Genomic DNA, 16,542 nt, shown 5'->3' with positions numbered 1-16,542 from the left:
GAGTCATAAATATGATCTATGCTCGTGTGTCAGTATTTTAGGTGTCAAACTCTTCCCCAACTCTGTGCTGCTGCGTTCTTCTCTCCCCCTGCACACATATGTGCGGGGAAGAGTCTGACACTGCACTGTTGGCATGCACACAAAGCTGTGACAGGGCAGGAGTAAAAGAATGTGCATGTGTCCTCGTATGTGGCAGCTACTGGCCCTGAAAAGTACAGGACATAGGGCTCCTTTCTTATATTTTTGCAAGATACCGGTATCAAGTTTTCAGCTGCAGTTTTCCTCTTTTAGACATGACATTAAGTCACACGTTAAGTGCTCTGTAAGAAAGAGGAGCTCCAGAAAGAAAATAAAGAGAAAGACCCTCAATGCTCCAACAGCATGGCTTTTATTGTTACCTCACAAGAGAGCATTTTATAACTCTGTCCCGGTCCCTCTTGAAAATCCTGATCTCCCATGCCAAAAGAAAAATGTTTAAAATTCCAGTTATTACAAAACCTCTGTTTTAACAACATGAATGAATGGATTTTGGAAACGAGAATTAAAACTGAACAGTAACTCTCTGGAGTCCAGTTAACAGCAGTGGGGACAGACACCTGCAACATCTGTTGTTAGCCACAGCTAAAGAAAATCTCTTCAAAACAGTAGAAGAGGCAGATTTAAGACAGGAACAGGCAGTCCTCTCTGAACAGTGTCACAGTGTTTACAAAGCACGAACAACTTGTCCTCTGCTACAGCACAGTGGAGATACCAGAAGAGCAGCGACTTCTGCGTCCCCTGCCGGGGAGACAGCAGCTGCATAGGGAAGTCCCCAAACAAATGAATTCATTAACCCTGGACTGCTCTAAACCCTGCCATGACTTCTTTAGATAGCTTACGGAAAATGATTTAAAAGAGAAAAAACCAAAAAAAAAAAACCTTGTTATTTTTCTACAGTTGTATTTTGTGTATTTTATTCCTAGCTACAGGAAAACAGATTTTAAAAAAACCCCAAAACATTCATGTGGTACAAAAAAACATTTTTAAGTTTTTGCCACATGCTGCTAGAAATGCGGGTATGAATATAACACAGTCCCTCAAGTTTCAACAGGGTGATGTTCATTGTCGCATTATTTAGAATAGCCAAGACATGGAAACAACCTAAGTGTCCACTGATGGACGATCAGATAAAGAAGATGTGGTGCATATATACAGTGGACTACTCCTTGGCCATTAAAAAAAAGGATGAAATACTGCCATCTATGTTAAGTGAAATATAAAACAAAACGGAACAAACAAAATTCAAACTCAGAGATACAGACAACAGAATAGCGGTTACCAGGGGAAACGGGGTGGGAGGAGGGTGGAGTGGGTAAAGGGGGTCAAATAGATGGTAATGGAAGGAAACTAGACTTCAGGTGGTGAACACGCAATAGAGTACACAGATACCGAATTATAATCTTGTACACCTGAAAATTCTAGAATGTTGTTAACCAATGTTACCCCAATAAATGTAATAATAATTTAAGATTTTCAACAGGGTGACTGAGAAACGTGCACGACTGCTAGGAAATACAAAGAAAGTATTCTAGAAGTTCAGCAAAGAAAATGTATTTTTCCTGTTTGTCAGGTCAAGAGCATGGGCCCTGGAGCCAGATGCTGGTATCAAATTCTAGCGCCACCACTAATCTAGCTGCTTAACCTCAAACAGGTGGTCTGACCACTTTACACCTGTTTTCTCATTGACAAAATCTTATCCGTGAGTGCTTATCTCACAGGATTAGTGTAAGCATTAAATAGGTAAACAGGGAGGCAAGACCAAGCCCAGCACGTAGCAAGCATTCAGTAAAATCTCAACCATCGTTCTTCTCACTACCATCAGCAGCAGGTTTTGGGAACTAACGGTCGTTCATGAAGGACAATAAAAATTCAGACAGGTGGAAATGACGGGAGCCATTTTAGGTACGTAGAGAGGCACAAACAAGGTGTGCAGGTGGTCAGTAATCAATCATCCAATGATCCATTCTGACTGATGACCAGACGGTGTGCATGTGAAAACAGAAGACAAGAACGGTGAAGCCTAGACTAAGGGAAATGTTGAATGCCTGATTAATTTATGTATTAATTAGGAAGGAATCGGGAATTATGAAAGATTTGGGCTTTTTACAGTTTTTAAAGGAAAATTTATTCCAAGGATGTATTCTTTAGCCCTGGAAACATATCCTGGCACAGCTTAGTGGCTCAGACAAATGAAGGGCTATTATAAAACAACGTAAAAAGTGTTAGGGGAAAAAAGGCTATGAAGACAGAATAGAGAGCCTAAACCTGCCTGAGATGGGGCGCGATGGGAGGTGAAGATACGTGATGGGGAGGCCGGCACTCAGACTTTTAAAAAAAGAAGTGGCCAAGACATGCAGAAACTAGAAACAGAAGCAAGAGCTCTGCAGATCTTTATCCCTACACCCTCCCAAATTAGCTACTTGGGGTCAGTTTCCAAGGCTTTATGAAGCTGACTTATACTCGAGGAAGCCAGAAGCCTTGATTCAGGCTGGTTAGCGGTTATGATGACAGCCCAAAGGAGCAGCAGAAAGGCAGCACAGCGGTGGGGAGGCAGGGAAGAGAACCAGGAAGAGGCATAAGAATAGGGCTGGAGGAGAGGGGGCTCCTGGAGACTCTGGTGGGCGGGCCACCAAGGCCCTGGCGTCCCTTCTTCCCGGCTGAGCCGTGACAGCAGAGGCACAAAGCACCAAGAGCTTTTATTTCTCCCCAGTGGTGGGGAGGCAGTGCCTATACAAGTCGAGGCCCACGTAAACTTGAAAAGAACCAAGAAAATACTGTACACAAACGAATTTTTATTTAATGCACTAGATAAAATTAGCCTTTGAAATAAATGGCATTTGTTTTTGCATCTGCAAAGGGAATAATATTGAACTATTTGAGAGGGCTGAAGGTCTCTTGTTTAAAAACAATAGAACTATGAAGAGGAACAAACATCCAGCCTCAGTGGGAATACAAAATGCTGATCTTTGTCATAGTTTGCTCTCTCCTATTACATCACTTACATAACACTGAATTTCAAATTGTGGTCTTGCAATTGTATGATACACCTTGCGGTGGAAAAGCACCACCACCACAAAAGGTCCTTTGGTCAGTGCCACCAGGATGTGTGTGTGAGGGATGTGTCTGGGGACTTCCCACCGGTGCCCATTGCATGACGATAGCCTTAGCGCCCCCCTTGCTCACTTTCCTTCCTTCTTCTGGATTGTGGGAGAAATGGTTAGCAATCACAGGAACACAGAAACTTAGGGCTCAAAGGGGCACTAGAAGATGACCTAACTCAAACCTCCTCCCTTCCCAGATGAAAAACTGAGGCTCGACGAGGTACAAAGTCCCATTTCCTGAGCACTCACTATGGGTCAGGCAGTGTGCTGTACAAGCACCCATGGATTTCAGCCTCATAACCACCCAATAAGTGAGGTTTTTATCCCTGGCTCGTTGGTAGAGTCAGGACTAGAACTCAGACCTCAGGCTGCCTGCCCTGCCTCGGGGTGATGGGAACAAAGGCAGAGGGAAAGGAAGAGGCCCCTAATGACAGCAGTGCTGCCACTTCCTAACCAGGAAATAAGTGTGCCCCTAACCTCTCTGTACCTCAGCTTCCTCACCATTAACAGCATGTACCTCCCACAGCTTTGTCACAGGGATTAAATGAAAAATCCCTCAGCGCATTCAAAACAGTACTTGGCCAGCGGTAAGTGCTGAATTCCTATTACCACCATTATCTATTTTATTCTAAACCTGCAAAAATCTTTCTGCCGCATAGAAATCTCCACAATAGACTGGGGCTGTGCAGTGAAAAAGAAAAGTGGGGAAGACAGACACTTATTCTATGTAGAAAATAACAGTGCTGTCCCAGGGGCACCCTCCAATAACAGGACCCGTGGTCACGAGAGGCATGGAAGCACTGGAGGGGCACAACCACTGTCACAATGGCTGGGATGCCCTTTTGGCCTTTCTTTATCTGGCTCCCTTCCACCTCCTGCACAGCGCAGCTCCAAGGTCACGCCCTCTGGAAAGTCTCCTCCGGCCCCTCCCTGCCCTGTTAGATCCTGCAGTGCTTCCTTTGTGCGCCTGCAGCACCCTGGCAAACCTCAGGCGAGCCTCTGCGATTCTGAGAATGGCAATCAGAGGCTGACAATCACTGCCCTGAGCACAGATAATCCATGCAAGAAGCTCCTCGAAGGCAGCCTGGAGCATCTTGGAAAAGATAAACAGAAGGCAGAGGAGAAAGAGGCTCAGTCTAGAGGGAGGGGACAAGGAAATGGTGCACAGGAGTATTAGGTTGGTGCAAAAGTAATTGTGGTTTAAAAGGTTAACAAAAATGGTACAAACCACCATTACTTTTGCACCAAGCTAACAGAAATAAGCAAGGCCCTTGTGTGACACACAATCCCAGGCCCAAGCGACTGAGGCTCAGCTCTTTTCAACAGTTTTGGTCTTAAATTATGTAACACTATTATGCAACTTTAAACTTTACAGGTATCTACATGTAGATATCTGACATTTATGTATATGTGTGTGTGTGTGTGTGTGTGTGTGTGTGTGTGTATATACATACATATACATATATATATGTATATCACTTTATAAATATAAAGCTCTATCAGAAACACATTACAAATAGGGTGTTAATCACCGCTCCGATCAATCATGCATTTGATTCATCCCAAGAACAATGAAGAAATGAAACCAACCTCTGTCCCCAGGGAGCTAACAGAGTAGGCCACCAGGACAGGTGGGTGTGAGCAGTGGCAGACCATCCCGCAGGCGTGGCGAAAGTACAGAGGGCCGTCATGGAAGACCCACCACTAGAAGAGATGATGAGCTTAATCTGACCCTTTCCTGAGGATGGAGAGAATGGTCAAGTGCTAAGTCCTGAAGCATGACTAAGAAGGATGACTGCCAAAGAGAGGGAAGGTCACTCCTTGTGAAGTGCAGGAACGAAAACAAAACATCATGATGAGTTCAGGAATGTCAAGTAGTTCCACATGACCCTGGGAAAGCAGGCGTGTTGGGGGTGGGAGAGAGGAACGCACGCAGATGGTAGGAAATGAGTCAGGTCAAACAGTGAAAGGCCTCCTGTGCCAAGCAAGACCACTGTCCTGACACAAGCTTTAGGGAAGAGGAGAAAACAGGACCAGTCTTTAAGTTCTGTCTCTGAGAGCCAGTGCACATAAACTGTGTGGGGACTTAGCCACACTTAGCCCTTTGATCTCATCATATGGCTTTTTAAAAGGGTGTCAGACCATCCAACATTCATCATTTAAACTGTTGACACTCCATGACTAAGGTGCTGGTCAAGCCCACCCTATTTGGACCTTGCTATGGGTTTAGAGGACAAGATGTCTCCCTGACTCCCCTCCCCACCACTGGGCATGGGGTCACAGTCAACAGAACCTAGGCCACAAGTTCAGTCTGTGGGGGCAGTTCTGCAAGTGTGGTCTCCAGCCTGGCAGCTTCTCTATCACCACGTTGCTTGTGGGAACTGCAAATCCTTTGCCACACCTCGGACCTACTGGACCACAAACTCTGGGGCGGAACCCAGCAACCTGGGTTTCAACAAATGGAATTCCAAGAACCCCTGGCCTTTGGCATTCAGCCACTTAACTTTAGGTTACAGGTTTGTCTTCATTGGTGGTTTCACATTATACGATACTAAGGAACAGGGGTGTCTTTTAAACAAACTATTTCAAGTTAATTAAGCAACAGCTGCATCCATTATGAATGGCATGGCCACTAAATACAATTTTAAATTGTAACATATCTTGCTTTTCAAACAACAGCCAAACCTTGCTTTTATCTTTGCTAAAGGCAACTGTTTGAACTAAAATTAATACCATTTTCTTAAGAAATGCATTCAGAAAGTGGTCCCTCCCTGTTGACCCAGATCAACTACCCACACTACTATACTGATAATAAATTTCCTTCCAGAAAAACTCCCAGATATGAAAATAAATAGTCCCAAGCATCGACCAGTGAGTCACCCAACACAAAGAGAAAACTGTACTACTAAAAGCTATGAGCACGATTTCTCAGTTTGTGTTATTAACCATCTGCAGAAAAGCAGCTCATTTGTCTACAGCACGCAGCCAGCCCCTCCTCTGGGCGAGCCTCCTCCACGCAGGACAGCCCCTGCCACCATACTCTGGAAGGAAGGTGTGCTCAGTTTTGGGGGGCCTGTCTGCCTCTCAGTTTCTACTGAGGCAAGAGAAAAGAAGCCTAGAGAGGAGACCAGGCTCTTCACCCTCACATCTCCCTGACCACAGCGCGGGGTGTCACGAGGGTCAGAAGAGACCTGGTAAGAACAAAGGGGTTGCATTATGAAATGAGAGCCTTCCCACTATACCCCATGGAGGTCTGTCAGCCAAGTCCATGCAGGGGCCAGGGGAGCGAGTGATGGAGAATGGAGCAGTGTAGTCAGCTCAGGTTGCTATAACAACCTGTCAGAGACTGAGTGGCTTAAACAACCAACATTTGTTTCTCACAGGTCTGGAGGATAAAAGTCCCAAGTCGGGGTGCCCGCGTGGTCAGTCCTGGTTTGCCTCCTTGCTGTATGCTCACATGGCAGACAAAGCACTCCGGTCTCCTCTACTTACTTATAAATAAGGAAGGCACTAATCCCATCGTGGGGACTCTATTCCCATGACCTCACCTAAACCTAATTGCCTCTCAAAGGCCCCACCTCCAAATAGCAACACATCAGGAACTAGGGCTTCAACATATGAATTTGGTGGCGGGGGACAAACATTCATTCCACAGCAGGGTCAAACGCGGTTCTAAACTATCCCTCCACTCCATTTCAGCCTCGCAGGTCTAAGACTGAATGTCTTATAGGGCCTCAGTGACCTTTCCATGAAAAAGACTTCGGTCGGCAGCCAAGAAAACAGCAAAGTTTTGAAAGCACAGGTAATACGGTTTCATCATGACAGAAAGCAACAGGGTGATGTTTTGAGTCCTGAGGAACCGGCAAAATTAGGATTTTCTTTTTGCCCCAGAGGGAAGGGCGAGCTGGAGGCCAGCAAGAGGGAGCCATGTGAACAAACACACCGAGGTGCTCTAGCTCAGAGCCACCTGCTGAGTGCCCATTAACGTGGCCATCGACCTGTGCTGCAAAGTGGCATCTTTAACATTTTATATTTGTGGCGTCTTGTATAAAGCAGGTCCCAGAGGACTCAGAAGTGGACTGTCACGTGGCCTGCCTTTGTGGCCCTGCTGTCGCACCCAGCCCACCTGCCTCCTTGTCAAAGCAGTACGACTTGACTTGCCCCACCGCAGAAAGCAGACGCTGAACGGTCCTTCCCACCCAACCCATTCCAAGGCACCGACCAGGCAGACACTTAACACACGTGTGCTTGCTTCCAAGTCCCCCGGTTACCCTGGAGCACAATGCTGATGCCCGATTTACAAGCCCAACTTCCAGTTAAAATCACTTCAACGACCCATAGGATGATGGAATTAAAAAAGAAAAAGGACACCTTTGCATCTGCAAAAGAGACATGAGACAAACACAGGCTTTCAATACAAAATCAGGGAAAATACATTCAAGGCAAGAAAGCATTAAAGTTTTGCGAAAGAACCAAGAGTCACGATATAGCTTCTGCCAGGCACTTATAACATAGATGGGTAGATTTTGTGTATTTAATTTGTACTTAAATAACACTTTTGAAGCTTGGAGTAGGAAAGAATGATTTTATCCTGATGAAGTTAAAACCCCGAAATCATTAAGGTTTATGCCACAAAAGAGCACTGCATTGATACAAGACCATAACACACCCTCTGAGGAGTCTGAGAGGCTCTTCCCCTCTGCAGCGCCAGATTTCCAATTCAGAAGCTTGAACTTCGCTAAATTCGAAGCCTGCGTTTCCATCCTTTCCTCTCCCTTGGTATTTGTTATCTGCCTCCTTTACCACGCTGGCCTGCACCCTTTCTAGCATTAAACCCGCTTTCAACCCAATTCCTAGGACAGCACTTTACATGCAACTGTGCATCAGAATATTTGTATGTTAAATAACACATGATACATCTCCCTCAAAGCGTCATGGGCAGGGACTGTATCTTGTATGCAAATTTTGGGCTTTTATTAGAAAACCGTATTAGTGTACCTTGATGATGCGATGATAAAGACTAAGTCAGAGAAAGAAAAGGTGAGTCTGAGTGGCGTCAAGGAGTAGGATGGGAGGGGTAAGAGGTGCTGTGGAAGGAAGGAAGGAAGGAAGGAAGGAAGGAAGGAAGGAAGGAAGGAAGGAAGGAAGGAAGGAAGGAGGGAACTGAGAGAATGAGTCCCTGAGCTTCCTACACAACATCCAGTTGCAAGTGTCTGGTAAAACGGTTAAACGACAGCACAAATTGGCAATTTTCAAGAAGTAAAGCCCTATTTTTTCCCCTGTGGCCCAAGTGAGGGTTTTTAGATATGCTGACTGGCTCCCCACCCCCCACCCCCCAAAACAAGTAATATTTTAACTGACTGTAGAGAAACTGGAAACATTAGAAAATATGAAGAAAAAAAAGGAAAAAAATTATCTATAATGTTACCTCCCAAAGATAAGTGCTCTTGGTATTTTCACATATTTCTCTCTGGTCCTCTCTTGGATTTTCACTGACCATGTCAATGTACTTTCCACACCCTGTTCTGGGTTTCTGTCAGCATTGCATCGTGTTATCGCCTCAGTCCCTGACTACCCTTTTAAAAACATCCTAACTGGGCCTGAAGTACCTGAAACACGCCCATGTGGGAGGGAGACCAGAGGGCTCGTCACCCTAGTCCCACATAAAGGTGTCGGGCAGGGTGGGCATACGCAGGACTCGCCTCCAGAGAGGAGCACTTGAAGCCATTCAACTAAAAATAATAGAAAATGAGACCGTCACATCCCAGTCCTATAATTCCCAGAGGGGAGCTGGGGAGACCTTTGGTGGGAACTGCTGGGAAAGGAGAAGTGGGAATGGGAAGCAGATGTCCTTACAAGGGGCACAGGGAGAGGGGAATGTGGGGAATGTAAGAAAGAACTGTGTGACCAAGGAAAAAACATCAGAGGGAGAGAAGGAGGAAAGGTCCCCAGGCACGGACAGGTGATCAGCAAATGCAGCAAGCAAACCTCGGTGGGGGTTTTGCTGGAGCAACAATCCTGCAGTGAGAACTCTGGTTAGTCTCTGAAAAGGGATGAACTGCCAAAAGCCCGGGCTTTGCTGCCCTCCACCCTCCCTCCTGACGCTCATGCATCTGTGACTAAAACATCTAACCCCACCCGTCCCATTACACAATGCTTATCTGGATATGATCTAAGGCCGAAATCCATGAAAGGAAGCCCATGACTGAAAAGTTAGGAAACACTTTTGTGCTTTACGGGGGAGAGGGGATGGGGAAGTCCACACTATGAAACAAGAAGTTTAAAATAGTGAACTGAATTCTTCTCCCAAGTCAACACAATGGTCATTGGGTTATATGTGGCAATGTGACCTTTCCACCTGGAAAACCCCAGCCTCGATGCTTTCCTTCTAAGTGGCCATCATCTGAAGGAAATCAGCTTGGGAAGCAGCATTCTTCTGAGGTATCCATGACTGTTCGACAGTTGGAGAAGTTTGGTTTTAGCTGGGTCGAATTTTGGGCTTTGAAGTTTTCAACTAGAAATTGGAAACGGACTATATGATCATTGAGATGGCTTCCGTCCCTCAACATCAGTACACCGATGTTCATTTAAAACCTCAACAGATTTCAAACACTGAAATTTAATCTGGTTTGCAAGTTACAGTGAACACATCAAGTTCAAATGTTCTTTCAAAACTGTTTTTATGGTAAGCAAATTTCTTACAAATTACCACTGTTTACTTCACCCAAAAAAACTCATTAAAGAGGCGATGATTCCTTTGGAAGTGTTCACTGACCATAACTGAAGACGGCATATCCAGGACCCCAAGCTTCCATTCGGAGTTTGTAAGAAGTGAGAGTTGTCACGTGTGCACAGCACAAAACAAAGAGGGGAGAAACTGGCTGCTTTGATTGGGAAACAAAGTAATGTGGTAAAGACTCCAAAGGAAGTGGCGCGACACAAGTACTGCACACTCAGCTCAAAAGCGGCGTCTGAAATTCTGAGGAAGGGCAGCACCGGAGTCGCCAGGTCTCACCTCACTGCAGTCGTCAACCTCTGGGACATCCTGAAAGTGATACATCGTCTCACCTCTGGCTGCGATGATTGTAAAGAGGGAAACACCTATGCCTAACTTCTTTGGAATGATTCTCTGTCTTTTGTCTCTACCCATCAAGAGAGTTTGAAAGAGACCATGTCCTGTGTCTGTCAGCATGCATGGTCCTCAGACTTTTCCACCTCTGAATTCAGACCACAGGGCTGCTCCAAGAGGCAGTCCTGTCACCAGAGGTGTGCATCTGGGGTGATGCAGAAGCATTAAACAGCCGCCTACGGACCCAGGTTTTCTTTGGCTGTGACTTCAGGTGATGACAGGCACTTTGCCAAAAAGCAGAAGCCATTGTGCAAACCACCAGCACCACCAGCATGGTACCTAGGGGGGCGAGAGAGGTGTTTTCGGCAACGTGAGTGTCCTCCATATACCACGGAGTCTCTGATTGTTCAAGAACATTCTTTTGTTTGTCCTAAAAGTCCAGTATTGTTAAAAGGTGGAGGGAAGTGTAAGTAAAGAATGGCTGCCATCTGTGGAGGCAACTGAGAAACCAGCTATTTGTATTTCCTTCAAACCCTATTAGGAACAGACTGCCTGTACTCTTTCAAGGAGCACAAGCTCCAATTTTCTGGGTGCTTCCTATTGCTCCCACATCCCTGACTCTATGAGGTGACTGCTGTCACTATGCCTGTGTGACAGCTGAGGACTCTATGGCAACTGCACCTGATCAAACAGCTCACACCTGAAGGAGTCAGGGTTTAAGCCTGGCCCACTCCTGCTTTTGGCCAGACAACCTGAGCTTCCGGGATCCTAAATTGGACACTCCTGCTGTCTCTTCATAGTGATCTAAGAATTTCTCCAATTTCTTTTGCATAAGTTAGTTAAAGATGGATGCCTTGTCACTTACAGCTGAAGGCGTCTTGTCTAACAGGGGCTTAATTTATACCAAGGACTGTGGTAGATTATGAGCACGATCCAAGTATGGTTTGAGACTGTTGTTCACTGGTGTAGCTTAAGCACTAAATAAGCCCAGTTTCTGGTACTTAATCGGCACTAATAAATAAATGTGGAATGCGTGATTTGACAAAGTGTAAAAAAAACCCATACTCTTCAACTCAACAACGAAAACCCCCAAATAACTCAATTAATAAATGGGCAAAGGCTTTCAACTGACATGTCTCCAAAGATGATACACAGATGGCCACCAAGCATATGAAAAGATGCTCCACATCACCAATCATTAGGGGAATGTAAATCAAAACTATAATGAAATACCATCTCATACCCGTAAGGATGGCCACTGTCAAAACAAAATAAAAAACAAAACAGAAAACACCAAGGGTTGGTGAGGATATGGAGAAACTGAAACTCTTGGGCACTGTTGGTGGAAACGCAAAATGGTGCAGTTGCTATGGAAAAGTGTGGCAGTTCCTCAAAAAGTTAAAAAATAGAATCACCATATGATCTACTTCTAGGTATACAAAGTCTGACATTTAAGTTTGCGAACTTGTTGCAATGATGTTGCTAACCTTTTGTGATATTAAAGGGATTATTCAATATGAATTTGTACCAACTGGACAGTTAACCAAGTTTACTATTTGGAAGTGCTGAAAAGGCTGCGTGAAAAAGTTAGACGACCTGAACTTTTCGCCAACAATTCATGGCTCTTGCATCACAACAATGCCCCACTTACATGAGGGATCTAAAGTGGTCAAACTCATAGAAACAGAAAGTAGAACGGTGGTTGCCAGGCTTGAGGGAAAGAGAATGCAAAGTTACTGTTTAATGGGTACAGAGTTTCAGTTTTACAAAATTAAAAAGTTCTGCACACCCATTGTACAACATGAATATACTTAACACTAACGACCTATACACTCAAAAAGAGTTAAGATGGTAAATTTTGTTTGTTTTTTCACCACAGTTGAAAAACTTTTTTTAATCCACAGTCTTAACCAGGATGCTACATTGACTCTCCAGTCTTTCTGAAATTATACGTGACTTTTTTCCCTCTAGTGGCCAGAAGCCATTTACAGAAATAGTCATTACAGTGGGAGTTATCAACCAGCACTGCGTGTCACTTGATCTTTCCTCATGACATACCAAGAAAACAAAGGACCAGACACTGGAATAAGGCAAAGGAAAAGAGCTCACAGGCCCCATTTTTAAAACTCCAGCAACTCGGAAAAGGTGTGTAAGGAAAGGGTCTTGATGTAAATGAAGATCTGAGATTCCAGGATATCCTCCCAAAGGTCACACCAATTCAAAAATGAAATCAGAACATTCCCAAACCCTGCCTCCCTGCCATCTGGACATGTGTCCCCCTCCCTAGGTGTGTGAAGGTTTCCCAAGGCACGTACTTTTTTGCCTTATTTAGGCCTAAGCTATCATTCGTGATGCAATACTGCCTCTCATGGAAGGAGACAGTTACTGCCGGCCCCATTTTGCAAAGGAAGGAACGGAGGTCAGATGGCAGGCCCAAAGTCCTAGGGGTTCGGGAAGCAACAGTGTCACCACACAACCCAGACTCACCCACCTGCAGGGCTCCTAACCCAGGCTGCCCTGCGGTCAGCCGTCGCCAGAGAGCGGACCCTGGACACTATTCCTAAACAATGCGCATGAAGGCTCATGTGGGCATTATGGTCTTTGAGCCTCAGTCTTCTCATCTGTAATGTGAGGAGGCATGGGCGTCAGAATTACTTTTCTTTCTAATATGAAAAGATCCAGATAATCTAAGTTATCAATAACTTCAAGGAAAATTTATTGAGCTCCAGACTCAGTGGGTCTTCTGGGTTTGATTTCAACAAATTAAGGCTGTCACGTTCTCAACTCAAATCCCGTTCAAGTTTAATAATTTCATAGAACTGGAATGGGGAAGGGGGATCACCAAATGACCACCTGGAGTTCAGAGAAAAGTGATTTTATAATTGGGTCCATTTCCAATAAATCTGAATACTTGCTACCATCAAGATTTGTGACAGAAATGTGTTTCCATTTTAACCTTCTATAACTAAATATATTACAAATGATTCTCAGTTAAAAATTATTTTTTCCTACTATCAAAGTACCAGTACATTATGAAGTTGAAAAAGAAAAAACGGGAAAATATCACCTATCACCATACCTTTTCCCAACTTCTATAGAATAGCAGTGTTTTATTTTTTCTCCATGTATGTCTCCATGTGTATTTTTTTCATAGTATAATCTGAATAGTCACAATGAAATATCCGTATTTGGTTACTATTACAAAATCTATCCCTGTATCCAACAGATATCAAACACCATCTGTGAACCAAGCCCTATGCCAGGTCCCAACTCTAACAAAACAGTGTTCCTACCTTCACTGAGGTTAAACTGGGTTTTAGAAATGTGCCGCCAATGCTTGCAGGGGCTGGGCACATTTCAGTGGCTGCAGGAGTGTGTGAGACCTCCCCAAGGCCAGCTTGCCACATGCCACATGTCTGAGGTCCACGGCTCTGAGGTCCATGGTGAACCCAATGGCTCACCAGTCTTTCCTCGTCCAGGGCACCTTAACTACCTCTAACCGCTGAGCTGTGTGACAACTAGTTTGCTCTAAGAATCCCAATTCTTATCACAGGGTAAAGGTAGCAATCAAACTCTTTCTCAGTAGAGGCCTCTTTGTCAAAAAGTCAGTCAGCTTCTATCCAAGTACCTCTGGTAATAAGAAATTGACACAGTTGCCCACACAATTTTACCTACTTCTGGATAACCATTACCTTAAAAAGCTGGTGAGCCCCCTTCACTTTCACTGGCCCTGTTCCCACCTCCGCCCCATAGCCCAGATAATATCCTGGGTGGGTCCTTGCTGCCACGTTGGTAGCACGCTTCTCCCATCCCCTACGGGATGGGTTATCATGAACTGAGCCAATCAGTACTCAAACAACTGAAATAAAACCAGGCTGGCAGTCAGGTCACTGGATGGCTCTGGAGCTAAGAGGTCATACAGACGTGGGGCAGACAGTGATGAGCAAGCTGGGAAAGCTGGGATGCAGAATAAAGAGACCAGAAGAAAAAAGAATTGCATGGTCCCAAAGAGAGGGAGACTTGCTTTGTTCCTGACAACCTCCTAGTTTCCAGGTCTTAGCTTTATCTAGATTTCTACAAGTCTCCTTCTGATTAAGCTGCTAGAGTCATTTTGTTTCTTTCAACTAAATGATCATTGACTAAAACGGCCTTACACTCATCTGTTTCCTGAGCATTCCCTGAGCACCACCTATATGCAATGGGCGTTTGCAGATGACTAAGGAGCTGAAAACAGCTTCCTCTCTCAACAAACTAGAAAGTGTTTGTTGAATAGGCAAGAATAGAAGATAATTAGGGAAAACAAACAGGTTGGTAATAACCAGGTTTGGTTCAATGGAAAGAGAAGTGAATGTGGATATGACAACCAAGATTCTAGTGCATTCTACCACTGACTGCCTGTATGACTTTAAGTAGGTTCCTTACCCTCTCCGAGTGCTGGTTTCTTCATCTGTAAAATAAGGAATGTGGAACAGATGCCTCTCACCCACTTGCTTTCAGGATTTCTCGAAAGCAGTGGACTCAACACCTCCTACATATCCAATAACAATGTCTTCAGGAGCCGTGCGAGTTGTAGAAAATCTTGCCTACGCCAGAAGTTTACCACTTCAGCTAGGAGACTACACAACACAAGCAGCATGCTGAAGGCGCTTGTGGTCGAGTGACAGAGTCAGGGCGAAGGGAGGCTTCAAAGAGTTCCTCATCCAGAGCATCATGTCCAAGAGAAATATCTGGGATGAGGGAAATATTCTAGAACTGTGCTCTCCACTATGGTAGCCACATGTGGTTCCTGAACACATGAAATGAAGCTAGTGTGAAGAACTAAAATTTTTATTGTATGTAAGTGCAATTAATGGACATTTACGTTTAAACAGCTGTATGCGGCTAGTAGGTCCTGTATTGGACAACATAGATCTAGAGGCTGAGATAAATAACGCAAGACAAAGTAAGCAGCTATCTAAGAGGGAAAAACACAAAAACTTAGGGAATACCAGGAAGGGAGAGGCGGACGATGCCTGAGAGAAAAAAAGAAATGGTGACATCTGAAGTGACCTGAAAGGCTAAGGAAAAGTCTGTCAGTGTTAAGGTATTGTGGGCTAGGTGTAGAGGAGAGAAGATGAGCAGCTTTTTGGGCAAAGGAAACTAACTATACAAAATCACAGCTGTGTGGAGAAACACAGCACACTGGGGAGAGGCCAGGCACTCTTCCTGGGCAGCGCTCCAGCCCCTCAGCTCACTACCCCCACATCCCTTCTCCTCTTCATCCTTACAACAGTGGACATTATACAGGTGGTAACGTGCTCAGCCTCAAGTCACGTCTCCCAGTCTCCCTTGTGGCTACAAGGGGCCAGGTGACACAGTTCCAGATAACGAGACCAAGTGGAACTCTACTAGGGGATTCTGCAACAGTTTTGCTCTCTTGACATAGAGGGGTTGTCCTTTCCTCCTTGTTGCTTCCTTCTTTGTTCTGATTGGAACTGGGGGGGAAGCTGAAGGTGGAGCAGCTATCTTGTGATCATGAGGCATCCAAGATGATGAAACAGAAAAATAGGAGGGGTCTGGCTCCCAGGTGACATCATGGATCCACTGAACCAGCCTTGCTCTACCATCATCCAGACTTCTTGTTATGTAAGAAAAATCAATCCCTCTTTGTTTATGCCAGTGTAGTGAGATTTCTGATACATTCAGTTAGACACAATCTCTAAATGATGTCAAATTTGGTACCTGGAGGCGAGGGACTGTAAAACGTGGAACTGGCAGTGTAGAGGAAATTAAGCAACGGGAAAGGAGGAAGAACCTCCATCAGACAAATGGACATCTGGTGACTTTGCTATATGCTGACAAAATATCGGGTAGCCTACTGTACATTGGGACATATACCAGTCGTGACTGAGACTGTAGTGTCTCAGGAATAACGAGGGAAACTTCTAGAACACTGATTTCTCTGAAGGAGAATGATGACTCAAATTACACCAGCCATTTTGCAAGCAAAGAGAAACAAATACCATTATGTTACAGCAGGTATTCCACCTACGACCTCCAATCTAAGTCCCACAGTTTGACGCCTTGCATGGCTGCCAATTGTTCTATTATCCACCCTCCCCCACCAACATAAGCCCTGGCAGGAGACAAGGCTGGTGACAACAGGAAAAAGAAAAACTTCCTCTCAGTAATTGTTTGGGGAAGATGCTGCTGGGAAAAAAAAAAAAATTCCAAAAACCGAACCCTCTTCATCACAGGAACCATCATGAATTGAAAAGTTCTCAAGCTAATATACCTGGACAGGAAATGAACCTCAACACTGCAACTTCCTGTGGTAAACCTATTACATATTCT

General features: G+C 44.8%; 1 protein-coding gene across 6 annotated transcripts in view; it reads right to left on the bottom strand.

Annotated features, from left to right (window-relative positions):
- TBC1D1 (TBC1 domain family member 1) overlaps positions 1 to 16,542 on the bottom strand; it is a 209,343-nt gene that overhangs the window by 47,867 nt on the left and 144,934 nt on the right. The window contains exon 1 of one of the 6 annotated variants that reach the window (XM_074322287.1): positions 4,731 to 4,869. The exons of the other annotated variants lie outside the window; for them this stretch is intronic. The gene's annotated coding sequence lies outside the window, so the exon portion shown is untranslated. Of the gene's footprint in view, positions 1 to 4,730; positions 4,870 to 16,542 lie in introns of those variants that run through there. 6 annotated transcript variants of the gene reach the window in all.

The sequence above is a fragment of the Rhinolophus sinicus genome, linkage group LG02 (assembly GCF_036562045.2).
Source record: "Rhinolophus sinicus isolate RSC01 linkage group LG02, ASM3656204v1, whole genome shotgun sequence".
Taxonomy (NCBI): Eukaryota; Metazoa; Chordata; class Mammalia; order Chiroptera; family Rhinolophidae; genus Rhinolophus; species Rhinolophus sinicus.
Note: the sequence above shows the minus strand (reverse complement) of the source record. Positions and strands in the feature narration are given on the sequence as shown.